The 9,579-nt window shown below is 33.7% G+C and overlaps 29 non-coding genes across 29 annotated transcripts; all 29 read left to right on the forward strand.

The window, feature by feature from the left end:
- The first annotated feature begins 203 nt into the window (after positions 1-203).
- On the forward strand, positions 204-301 carry Trnai-uau (transfer RNA isoleucine (anticodon UAU)). Its single transcript has 2 exons — positions 204-241; positions 266-301. It is a non-coding gene; the product is annotated as a tRNA-Ile (tRNA).
- Positions 302-512: 211 nt separating this feature from the next.
- Trnai-uau (transfer RNA isoleucine (anticodon UAU)) lies at positions 513-610 on the forward strand. Its single transcript has 2 exons — positions 513-550; positions 575-610. It is a non-coding gene; the product is annotated as a tRNA-Ile (tRNA).
- A 210-nt stretch (positions 611-820) lies between these two features.
- On the forward strand, positions 821-918 carry Trnai-uau (transfer RNA isoleucine (anticodon UAU)). Its single transcript has 2 exons — positions 821-858; positions 883-918. It is a non-coding gene; the product is annotated as a tRNA-Ile (tRNA).
- Positions 919-1,128: 210 nt separating this feature from the next.
- On the forward strand, positions 1,129-1,226 carry Trnai-uau (transfer RNA isoleucine (anticodon UAU)). Its single transcript has 2 exons — positions 1,129-1,166; positions 1,191-1,226. It is a non-coding gene; the product is annotated as a tRNA-Ile (tRNA).
- A 211-nt stretch (positions 1,227-1,437) lies between these two features.
- Positions 1,438-1,535, forward strand: Trnai-uau (transfer RNA isoleucine (anticodon UAU)). Its single transcript has 2 exons — positions 1,438-1,475; positions 1,500-1,535. It is a non-coding gene; the product is annotated as a tRNA-Ile (tRNA).
- Positions 1,536-2,052: 517 nt separating this feature from the next.
- Positions 2,053-2,150, forward strand: Trnai-uau (transfer RNA isoleucine (anticodon UAU)). Its single transcript has 2 exons — positions 2,053-2,090; positions 2,115-2,150. It is a non-coding gene; the product is annotated as a tRNA-Ile (tRNA).
- A 210-nt stretch (positions 2,151-2,360) lies between these two features.
- On the forward strand, positions 2,361-2,458 carry Trnai-uau (transfer RNA isoleucine (anticodon UAU)). Its single transcript has 2 exons — positions 2,361-2,398; positions 2,423-2,458. It is a non-coding gene; the product is annotated as a tRNA-Ile (tRNA).
- Positions 2,459-2,668: 210 nt separating this feature from the next.
- Positions 2,669-2,766, forward strand: Trnai-uau (transfer RNA isoleucine (anticodon UAU)). The gene is made up of 2 exons: positions 2,669-2,706; positions 2,731-2,766. It is a non-coding gene; the product is annotated as a tRNA-Ile (tRNA).
- A 210-nt stretch (positions 2,767-2,976) lies between these two features.
- On the forward strand, positions 2,977-3,074 carry Trnai-uau (transfer RNA isoleucine (anticodon UAU)). Its single transcript has 2 exons — positions 2,977-3,014; positions 3,039-3,074. It is a non-coding gene; the product is annotated as a tRNA-Ile (tRNA).
- A 210-nt stretch (positions 3,075-3,284) lies between these two features.
- Positions 3,285-3,382, forward strand: Trnai-uau (transfer RNA isoleucine (anticodon UAU)). The gene is made up of 2 exons: positions 3,285-3,322; positions 3,347-3,382. It is a non-coding gene; the product is annotated as a tRNA-Ile (tRNA).
- Positions 3,383-3,592: 210 nt separating this feature from the next.
- Trnai-uau (transfer RNA isoleucine (anticodon UAU)) lies at positions 3,593-3,690 on the forward strand. Its single transcript has 2 exons — positions 3,593-3,630; positions 3,655-3,690. It is a non-coding gene; the product is annotated as a tRNA-Ile (tRNA).
- Positions 3,691-4,209: 519 nt separating this feature from the next.
- Trnai-uau (transfer RNA isoleucine (anticodon UAU)) lies at positions 4,210-4,307 on the forward strand. Its single transcript has 2 exons — positions 4,210-4,247; positions 4,272-4,307. It is a non-coding gene; the product is annotated as a tRNA-Ile (tRNA).
- Positions 4,308-4,517: 210 nt separating this feature from the next.
- On the forward strand, positions 4,518-4,618 carry Trnai-uau (transfer RNA isoleucine (anticodon UAU)). The gene is made up of 2 exons: positions 4,518-4,555; positions 4,580-4,618. It is a non-coding gene; the product is annotated as a tRNA-Ile (tRNA).
- Positions 4,619-4,825: 207 nt separating this feature from the next.
- Positions 4,826-4,923, forward strand: Trnai-uau (transfer RNA isoleucine (anticodon UAU)). Its single transcript has 2 exons — positions 4,826-4,863; positions 4,888-4,923. It is a non-coding gene; the product is annotated as a tRNA-Ile (tRNA).
- Positions 4,924-5,134: 211 nt separating this feature from the next.
- Positions 5,135-5,232, forward strand: Trnai-uau (transfer RNA isoleucine (anticodon UAU)). Its single transcript has 2 exons — positions 5,135-5,172; positions 5,197-5,232. It is a non-coding gene; the product is annotated as a tRNA-Ile (tRNA).
- Positions 5,233-5,443: 211 nt separating this feature from the next.
- On the forward strand, positions 5,444-5,541 carry Trnai-uau (transfer RNA isoleucine (anticodon UAU)). The gene is made up of 2 exons: positions 5,444-5,481; positions 5,506-5,541. It is a non-coding gene; the product is annotated as a tRNA-Ile (tRNA).
- A 209-nt stretch (positions 5,542-5,750) lies between these two features.
- Trnai-uau (transfer RNA isoleucine (anticodon UAU)) lies at positions 5,751-5,848 on the forward strand. The gene is made up of 2 exons: positions 5,751-5,788; positions 5,813-5,848. It is a non-coding gene; the product is annotated as a tRNA-Ile (tRNA).
- Positions 5,849-6,059: 211 nt separating this feature from the next.
- On the forward strand, positions 6,060-6,157 carry Trnai-uau (transfer RNA isoleucine (anticodon UAU)). Its single transcript has 2 exons — positions 6,060-6,097; positions 6,122-6,157. It is a non-coding gene; the product is annotated as a tRNA-Ile (tRNA).
- Positions 6,158-6,368: 211 nt separating this feature from the next.
- Positions 6,369-6,466, forward strand: Trnai-uau (transfer RNA isoleucine (anticodon UAU)). The gene is made up of 2 exons: positions 6,369-6,406; positions 6,431-6,466. It is a non-coding gene; the product is annotated as a tRNA-Ile (tRNA).
- A 209-nt stretch (positions 6,467-6,675) lies between these two features.
- Positions 6,676-6,773, forward strand: Trnai-uau (transfer RNA isoleucine (anticodon UAU)). Its single transcript has 2 exons — positions 6,676-6,713; positions 6,738-6,773. It is a non-coding gene; the product is annotated as a tRNA-Ile (tRNA).
- Positions 6,774-6,982: 209 nt separating this feature from the next.
- Positions 6,983-7,080, forward strand: Trnai-uau (transfer RNA isoleucine (anticodon UAU)). The gene is made up of 2 exons: positions 6,983-7,020; positions 7,045-7,080. It is a non-coding gene; the product is annotated as a tRNA-Ile (tRNA).
- Positions 7,081-7,290: 210 nt separating this feature from the next.
- Positions 7,291-7,388, forward strand: Trnai-uau (transfer RNA isoleucine (anticodon UAU)). The gene is made up of 2 exons: positions 7,291-7,328; positions 7,353-7,388. It is a non-coding gene; the product is annotated as a tRNA-Ile (tRNA).
- Positions 7,389-7,598: 210 nt separating this feature from the next.
- Trnai-uau (transfer RNA isoleucine (anticodon UAU)) lies at positions 7,599-7,696 on the forward strand. Its single transcript has 2 exons — positions 7,599-7,636; positions 7,661-7,696. It is a non-coding gene; the product is annotated as a tRNA-Ile (tRNA).
- Positions 7,697-7,907: 211 nt separating this feature from the next.
- On the forward strand, positions 7,908-8,005 carry Trnai-uau (transfer RNA isoleucine (anticodon UAU)). The gene is made up of 2 exons: positions 7,908-7,945; positions 7,970-8,005. It is a non-coding gene; the product is annotated as a tRNA-Ile (tRNA).
- A 209-nt stretch (positions 8,006-8,214) lies between these two features.
- Positions 8,215-8,312, forward strand: Trnai-uau (transfer RNA isoleucine (anticodon UAU)). The gene is made up of 2 exons: positions 8,215-8,252; positions 8,277-8,312. It is a non-coding gene; the product is annotated as a tRNA-Ile (tRNA).
- Positions 8,313-8,522: 210 nt separating this feature from the next.
- On the forward strand, positions 8,523-8,620 carry Trnai-uau (transfer RNA isoleucine (anticodon UAU)). The gene is made up of 2 exons: positions 8,523-8,560; positions 8,585-8,620. It is a non-coding gene; the product is annotated as a tRNA-Ile (tRNA).
- A 211-nt stretch (positions 8,621-8,831) lies between these two features.
- On the forward strand, positions 8,832-8,929 carry Trnai-uau (transfer RNA isoleucine (anticodon UAU)). Its single transcript has 2 exons — positions 8,832-8,869; positions 8,894-8,929. It is a non-coding gene; the product is annotated as a tRNA-Ile (tRNA).
- Positions 8,930-9,140: 211 nt separating this feature from the next.
- Positions 9,141-9,238, forward strand: Trnai-uau (transfer RNA isoleucine (anticodon UAU)). The gene is made up of 2 exons: positions 9,141-9,178; positions 9,203-9,238. It is a non-coding gene; the product is annotated as a tRNA-Ile (tRNA).
- A 210-nt stretch (positions 9,239-9,448) lies between these two features.
- On the forward strand, positions 9,449-9,546 carry Trnai-uau (transfer RNA isoleucine (anticodon UAU)). The gene is made up of 2 exons: positions 9,449-9,486; positions 9,511-9,546. It is a non-coding gene; the product is annotated as a tRNA-Ile (tRNA).
- Positions 9,547-9,579: the final 33 nt, after the last annotated feature.

Genomic DNA, 9,579 nt, shown 5'->3' on the forward strand with positions numbered 1-9,579 from the left:
ATTTGAATTGTATATGGATTAACAGAACATTTTACAATCACTTAGGATTAGACTTTTGACCTGCATTTCAATGTAATGAAACATTTTCAATGTAAACTTTTGTACTTACCTATTTCTTACTATTTTCTTTATATTAAAGAGTATGATGTGTTAATTCGTAATAAAAAATCCTAATATTAATGCTATTTTGCAATAAAGTGTAAGCTCCGGTGGCGCAATCGGTTAGCGCGCCGTACTTATAGACAGTTGGCTAATGGTAAAAGATATGCGGAGGTTGTGAGTTCGACCCTCACCCGGAGCAACATTTTATTTGAATTGTATATGGATTAACAGAACATTGTACAATCACTTAGGATTAGACTTTTGACCTGCATTTCAATGTAATGAAACATTTTCAATGTAAACTTTTGTACTTACCTATTTCTTACTATTTTCTTTATATTAAAGAGTATGATGTGTTAATTCGTAATAAAAAAATCCTAATATTAATGCTATTTTGCAATAAAGTGTAAGCTCCGGTGGCGCAATCGGTTAGCGCGCCGTACTTATAGACAGTTGGCTAATGGTAAAAGATATGCGGAGGTTGTGAGTTCGACCCTCACCCGGAGCAACATTTTATTTGAATTGTATATGGATTAACAGAACATTTTACAATCACTTAGGATTAGACTTTTGACCTGCATTTCAATGTAATGAAACATTTTCAATGTAAACTTTTGTACTTACCTATTTCTTACTATTTTCTTTATATTAAAGAGTATGATGTGTTAATTCGTAATAAAAAATCCTAATATTAATGCTATTTTGCAATAAAGTGTAAGCTCCGGTGGCGCAATCGGTTAGCGCGCCGTACTTATAGACAGTTGGCTAATGGTAAAAGATATGCGGAGGTTGTGAGTTCGACCCTCACCCGGAGCAACATTTTATTTGAATTGTATATGGATTAACAGAACATTGTACAATCACTTAGGATTAGACTTTTGACCTGCATTTCAATGTAATGAAACATTTTCAATGTAAACTTTTGTACTTACCTATTTCTTACTATTTTCTTTATATTAAAGAGTATGATGTGTTAATTCGTAATAAAAAATCCTAATATTAATGCTATTTTGCAATAAAGTGTAAGCTCCGGTGGCGCAATCGGTTAGCGCGCCGTACTTATAGACAGTTGGCTAATGGTAAAAGATATGCGGAGGTTGTGAGTTCGACCCTCACCCGGAGCAACATTTTATTTGAATTGTATATGGATTAACAGAACATTTTACAATCACTTAGGATTAGACTTTTGACCTGCATTTCAATGTAATGAAACATTTTCAATGTAAACTTTTGTACTTACCTATTTCTTACTATTTTCTTTATATTAAAGAGTATGATGTGTTAATTCGTAATAAAAAAATCCTAATATTAATGCTATTTTGCAATAAAGTGTAAGCTCCGGTGGCGCAATCGGTTAGCGCGCCGTACTTATAGACAGTTGGCTAATGGTAAAAGATATGCGGAGGTTGTGAGTTCGACCCTCACCCGGAGCAACATTTTATTTGAATTGTATATGGATTAACAGAACATTTTACAATCACTTAGGATTAGACTTTTGACCTGCATTTCAATGTAATGAAACATTTTCAATGTAAACTTTTGTACTTACCTATTTCTTACTATTTTCTTTATATTAAAGAGTATGATGTGTTAATTCGTAATAAAAAATCCTAATATTAATGCTATTTTGCAATAAAGTGTAAGTTCAAGTGGCGCAATCGGTTAGCGCGCAGTACTTATAGACAGTTGGCTAATGGTAAAAGATATGCGGAGGTTGTGAGTTCGACCCTCGCCCGGAGCAACATTTTATTTGACTGTGTATGGATTAACAGAACATTTTACAATCACTTAGGATTAGACTTTTGACCTGCATTTCAATGTAATGAAACATTTTCAATGTAAACTTTTGTAATTACCTATTTCTTACTATTTTCTTTATATTAAAGAGTATGATGTGTTAATTCGTAATAAAAAATCCTAATATTAATGCTATTTTGCAATAAAGTGTAAGCTCCGATGGCGCAATCGGTTAGCGCGCCGTACTTATAGACAGTTGGCTTATGGTAAAAGATATGCGGAGGTTGTGAGTTCGACCCTCACCCGGAGCAACATTTTATTTGAATTGTATATGGATTAACAGAACATTTTACAATCACTTAGGATTAGACTTTTGACCTGCATTTCAATGTAATGAAACATTTTCAATGTAAACTTTTGTACTTACCTATTTCTTACTATTTTCTTTATATTAAAGAGTATGATGTGTTAATTCGTAATAAAAAATCCTAATATTAATGCTATTTTGCAATAAAGTGTAAGCTCCGGTGGCGCAATCGGTTAGCGCGCCGTACTTATAGACAGTTGGCTAATGGTAAAAGATATGCGGAGGTTGTGAGTTCGACCCTCACCCGGAGCAACATTTTATTTGAATTGTATATGGATTAACAGAACATTTTACAATCACTTAGGATTAGACTTTTGACCTGCATTTCAATGTAATGAAACATTTTCAATGTAAACTTTTGTACTTACCTATTTCTTACTATTTTCTTTATATTAAAGAGTATGATGTGTTAATTCGTAATAAAAAATCCTAATATTAATGCTATTTTGCAATAAAGTGTAAGCTCCGGTGGCGCAATCGGTTAGCGCGCCGTACTTATAGACAGTTGGCTAATGGTAAAAGATATGCGGAGGTTGTGAGTTCGACCCTCACCCGGCGCAACATTTTATTTGAATTGTATATGGATTAGCAGAACATTTTACAATCACTTAGGATTAGACTTTTGACCTGCATTTCAATGTAATGAAACATTTTCAATGTAAACTTTTGTACTTACCTATTTCTTACTATTTTCTTTATATTGAAGAGTGTGATGTGTTAATTCGTAATAAAAAATCCTAATATTAATGCTATTTTGCAATAAAGTGTAAGCTCCGGTGGCGCAATCGGTTAGCGCGCCGTACTTATAGACACTTGGCTAATGGTAAAAGATATGCGGAGGTTGTGAGTTCGACCCTCACCCGGAGCAACATTTTATTTGAATTGTATATGGATTAACAGAACATTTTACAATCACTTAGGATTAGACTTTTGACCTGCATTTCAATGTAATGAAACATTTTCAATGTAAACTTTTGTACTTACCTATTTCTTACTATTTTCTTTAAATTAAAGAGTATGATGTGTTAATTCGTAATAAAAAATCCTAATATTAATGCTATTTTGCAATAAAGTGTAAGCTCCGGTGGCGCAATCGGTTAGCGCGCCGTACTTATAGACAGTTGGCTAATGGTAAAAGATATGCGGAGGTTGTGAGTTCGACCCTCACCCGGAGCAACATTTTATTTGAATTGTATATGGATTAACAGAACATTTTACAATCACTTAGGATTAGACTTTTGACCTGCATTTCAATGTAATGAAACATTTTCAATGTAAACTTTTGTAATTACCTATTTCTTACTATTTTGTTTATATTAAAGAGTATGATGTGTTAATTCGTAATAAAAAATCCTAATATTAATGCTATTTTGCAATAAAGTGTAAGCTCCGGTGGCGCAATCGGTTAGCGCGCCGTACTTATAGACAGTTGGCTAATGGTAAAAGATATGCGGAGGTTGTGAGTTCGACCCTCACCCGGAGCAATGGTTTTATTTGAATTGTCTATGCTTAAACAGCAGATATGACAATCACTAAGGATTAGACTTTTGACCTGCATTTCAATGTAATGAAACATTTTCAATGTAAACTTTTGTACTTACCTATTTCTTAATATTTTCTTTAAATTAAAGAGTATGATGTGTTAATTCGTAATAAAAAATCCTAATATTAATGCTATTTTGCAATAAAGTGTAACCTCCTGTGGCGCAATCGGTTAGCGCGCCGTACTTATAGACAGTTGGCTAATGGTAAAAGATATGCGGAGGTTGTGAGTTCGACCCTCACCCGGAGCAACATTTTATTTGAATTGTATATGGATTAACAGAACATTTTACAATCACTTAGGATTAGACTTTTGACCTGTATTTCAATGTAATGAAACATTTTCAATGTAAACTTTTGTACTTACCTATTTCTTACTATTTTCTTTAAATTAAAGAGTATGATGTGTTAATTCGTAATAAAAAATCCTAATATTAATGCTCTTTTGCAATAAAGTGTAAGCTCCGGTGGCGCAATCGGTTAGCGCGCCGTACTTATAGACAGTTGGCTAATGGTAAAAGATATGCGGAGGTTGTGAGTTCGACCCTCACCCGGAGCAACATTTTATTTGAATTGTATATGGATTAACAGAACATTTTACAATCACTTAGGATTAGACTTTTGACCTGCATTTCAATGTAATGAAACATTTTCAATGTAAACTTTTGTACTTACCTATTTCTTACTATTTTGTTTATATTAAAGAGTATGATGTGTTAATTCGTAATAAAAAATCCTAATATTAATGCTATTTTGCAATAAAGTGTAAGCTCCGGTGGCGCAATCGGTTAGCGCGCCGTACTTATAGACAGTTGGCTAATGGTAAAAGATATGCGGAGGTTGTGAGTTCGACCCTCACCCGGAGGAACATTTTATTTGAATTGTATATGGATTAACAGAACATTTTACAATCACTTAGGATTAGACTTTTGACCTGCATTTCAATGTAATGAAACATTTTCAATGTAAACTTTTGTACTTACCTATTTCTTACTATTTTCTTTAAATTAAAGAGTATGATGTGTTAATTCGTAATAAAAAATCCTAATATTAATGCTATTTTGCAATAAAGTGTAAGCTCCGGTGGCGCAATCGGTTTGCGCGCCGTACTTATAGACAGTTGGCTAATGGTAAAAGATATGCGGAGGTTGTGAGTTCGACCCTCACCCGGAGCAATGGTTTTATTTGAATTGTCTATGCTTAACCAGCAGATATGACAATCACTTAGGATTAGACTTTTGACCTGCATTTCAATGTAATGAAACATTTTCAATGTAAACTTTTGTAATTACCTATTTCTTACTATTTTGTTTATATTAAAGAGTATGATGTGTTAATTCGTAATAAAAAATCCTAATATTAATGCTATTTTGCAATAAAGTGTAAGCTCCGGTGGCGCAATCGGTTAGCGCGCCGTACTTATAGACAGTTGGCTAATGGTAAAAGATATGCGGAGGTTGTGAGTTCGACCCTCACCCGGAGCAATGGTTTTCTTTGAATTGTCTATGCTTAAACAGCAGATATGACAATCACTAAGGATTAGACTTTTGACCTGCATTTCAATGTAATGAAACATTTTCAATGTAAACTTTTGTACTTACCTATTTCTTACTATTTTCTTTATATTAAAGAGTATGATGTGTTAATTCGTAATAAAAAATCCTAATATTAATGCTATTTTGCAATAAAGTGTAAGCTCCGGTGGCGCAATCGGTTAGCGCGCCGTACTTATAGACAGTTGGCTAATGGTAAAAGATATGCGGAGGTTGTGAGTTCGACCCTCACCCGGAGCAACATTTATTTGAATTGTATATGGATTAACAGAACATTTTACAATCACTTAGGATTAGACTTTTGACCTGCATTTCAATGTAATGAAACATTTTCAATGTAAACTGTTGTAATTACCTATTTCTTACTATTTTCTTTATATTAAAGAGTATGATGTGTTAATTCGTAATAAAAAATCCTAATATTAATGCTATTTTGCAATAAAGTGTAAGCTCCGGTGGCGCAATCGGTTAGCGCGCCGTACTTATAGACAGTTGGCTAATGGTAAAAGATATGCGGAGGTTGTGAGTTCGCCCCTCACCCGGAGCAATGGTTTTATTTGAATTGTCTATGCTTAAACAGCAGATATGACAATCAATTAGGATTAGACTTTTGACCTGCATTTCAATGTAATGAAACATTTTCAATGTAAACTTTTGTAATTACCTATTTCTTACTATTTTGTTTATATTAAAGAGTATGATGTGTTAATTCGTAATAAAAAATCCTAATATTAATGCTATTTTGCAATAAAGTGTAAGCTCCGGTGGCGCAATCGGTTAGCGCGCCGTACTTATAGACAGTTGGCTAATGGTAAAAGATATGCGGAGGTTGTGAGTTCGACCCTCACCCGGAGCAATGGTTTTATTTGAATTGTCTATGCTTAAACAGCAGATATGACAATCACCAAGGATTAGACTTTTGACCTGCATTTCAATGTAATGAAACATTTTCAATGTAAACTTTTGTACTTACCTATTTCTTACTATTTTCTTTATATTAAAGAGTATGATGTGTTAATTCGTAATAAAAAATCCTAATATTAATGCTATTTTGCAATAAAGTGTAAGCTCCGGTGGCGCAATCGGTTAGCGCGCCGTACTTATAGACAGTTGGCTAATGGTAAAAGATATGCGGAGGTTGTGAGTTCGACCCTCACCCGGAGCAACATTTATTTGAATTGTATATGGATTAACAGAACATTTTACAATCACTTAGGATTAGACTTTTGACCTGCATTTCAATGTAATGAAACATTTTCAATGTAAACTGTTGTAATTACCTATTTCTTACTATTTTCTTTATATTAAAGAGTATGATGTGTTAATTCGTAATAAAAAATCCTAATATTAATGCTATTTTGCAATAAAGTGTAAGCTCCGGTGGCGCAATCGGTTAGCGCGCCGTACTTATAGACAGTTGGCTAATGGTAAAAGATATGCGGAGGTTGTGAGTTCGACCCTCACCCGGAGCAACATTTATTTGAATTGTATATGGATTAACAGAACATTTTACAATCACTTAGGATTAGACTTTTGACCTGCATTTCAATGTAATGAAACATTTTCAATGTAAACTGTTGTAATTACCTATTTCTTACTATTTTCTTTATATTAAAGAGTATGATGTGTTAATTCGTAATAAAAAATCCTAATATTAATGCTATTTTGCAATAAAGTGTAAGCTCCGGTGGCGCAATCGGTTAGCGCGCCGTACTTATAGACAGTTGGCTAATGGTAAAAGATATGCGGAGGTTGTGAGTTCGACCCTCACCCGGAGCAACATTTTATTTGAATTGTATATGGATTAACAGAACATTTTACAATCACTTAGGATTAGACTTTTGACCTGCATTTCAATGTAATGAAACATTTTCAATGTAAACTTTTGTAATTACCTATTTCTTACTATTTTCTTTAAATTAAAAAGTATGATGTGTTAATTCGTAATAAAAAATCCTAATATTAATGCTATTTTGCAATATAGTGTAAGCTCCGGTGGCGCAATCGGTTAGCGCGCCGTACTTATAGACAGTTGGCTAATGGTAAAAGATATGCGGAGGTTGCGAGTTCGCCCCTCACCCGGAGCAATGGTTTTATTTGAATTGTCTATGCTTAAACAGCAGATATGACATCAATTAGGATTAGACTTTTGACCTGCATTTCAATGTAATGAAACATTTTCAATGTAAACTTTTGTAATTACCTATTTCTTACTATTTTGTTTATATTAAAGAGTATGATGTGTTAATTCGTAATAAAAAATCCTAATATTAATGCTATTTTGCAATAAAGTGTAAGCTCCGGTGGCGCAATCGGTTAGCGCGCCGTACTTATAGACAGTTGGCTAATGGTAAAAGATATGCGGAGGTTGTGAGTTCGACCCTCACCCGGAGCAATGGTTTTATTTGAATTGTCTATGCTTAAACAGCAGATATGACAATCACCAAGGATTAGACTTTTGACCTGCATTTCAATGTAATGAAACATTTTCAATGTAAACTTTTGTACTTACCTATTTCTTACTATTTTCTTTATATTAAAGAGTATGATGTGTTAATTCGTAATAAAAAATCCTAATATTAATGCTATTTTGCAATAAAGTGTAAGCTCCGGTGGCGCAATCGGTTAGCGCGCCGTACTTATAGACAGTTGGCTAATGGTAAAAGATATGCGGAGGTTGTGAGTTCGACCCTCACCCGGAGCAACATTTATTTGAATTGTATATGGATTAACAGAACATTTTACAATCACTTAGGATTAGACTTTTGACCTGCATTTCAATGTAATGAAACATTTTCAATGTAAACTGTTGTAATTACCTATTTCTTACTATTTTCTTTATATTAAAGAGTATGATGTGTTAATTCGTAATAAAAAATCCTAATATTAATGCTATTTTGCAATAAAGTGTAAGCTCCGGTGGCGCAATCGGTTAGCGCGCCGTACTTATAGACAGTTGGCTAATGGTAAAAGATATGCGGAGGTTGTGAGTTCGACCCTCACCCGGAGCAACATTTTATTTGAATTGTATATGGATTTACAGAACATTTTACAATCACTTAGGATTAGACTTTTGACCTGCATTTCAATGTAATGAAACATTTTCAATGTAAACTTTTGTAATTACCTATTTCTTACTATTTTCTTTAAATTAAAGAGTATGATGTGTTAATTCGTAATAAAAAATCCTAATATTAATGCTATTTTGCAACATAGTGTAAGCTCCGGTGGCGCAATCGGTTAGCGCGCCGTACTTATAGACAGTTGGCTAATGGTAAAAGATATGCGGAGGTTGTGAGTTCGACCCTCACCCGGAGCAATAGTTTTATTTTAATTGTCTATGCTTAAACAGCAGATATGACAATCACTTAGGATTAGACTTTTGACCTGCATTTCAATGTAATGAAACATTTTCAATGTAAACTTTTGTACTTACCTATTTCTTACTATTTTGTTTATATTAAAGAGTATGATGCGTTAATTCGTAATAAAAAATCCTAATATTAAGGCTATTTTGCAATAAAGTGTAAGCTCCGGTGGCGCAATCGGTTAGCGCGCCGTACTTATAGACAGTTGGCTAATGGTAAAAGATATGCGGAGGTTGTGAGTTCGACCCTCACCCGGAGCAATGGTTTTATTTGAATTGTCTATGCTTAAACAGCAGATATGACAATCACTTAGGATTAGACTTTTGACCTGCATTTCAATGTAATGAAACATTTTCAATGTAAACATTTGTAATTACCTATTTCTTACTATTTTCTTTATATTAAAGAGTATGATGTGTTAATTCGTAATAAAAAATCCTAATATTAATGCTATTTTGCAATAAAGTGTAAGCTCCGGTGGCGCAATCGGTTAGCGCGCCGTACTTATAGACAGTTGGCTAATGGTAAAAGATATGCGGAGGTTGTGAGTTCGACCCTCACCCGGAGCAAAATTTTATTTGAATTGTATATGGATTAACAGAACATTTTACAATCACTTAGGATTAGACTTTTGACCTGCATTTCAATGTAATGAAACATTTTCAATGTAAACTTTTGTACTTACCTATTTCTTACTATTTTCTTTATATTAAAGAGTATGATGTGTTAATTCGTAATAAAAAATCCTAATATTAATGCTATTTTGCAATAAAGTGTAAGCTCCGGTGGCGCAATCGGTTAGCGCGCCGTACTTATAGACAGTTGGCTAATGGTAAAAGATATGCGGAGGTTGTGAGTTCGATCCTCACCCGGAGCAACATTTATTTGAATTGTATATGGATTAACAGAA

The sequence above is a fragment of the Euprymna scolopes genome, chromosome 22 (genome assembly GCF_053919585.1).
Source record: "Euprymna scolopes isolate OS-2025 chromosome 22, ASM5391958v1, whole genome shotgun sequence".
In the NCBI taxonomy this organism is placed as follows: domain Eukaryota; kingdom Metazoa; phylum Mollusca; class Cephalopoda; order Sepiida; family Sepiolidae; genus Euprymna; species Euprymna scolopes.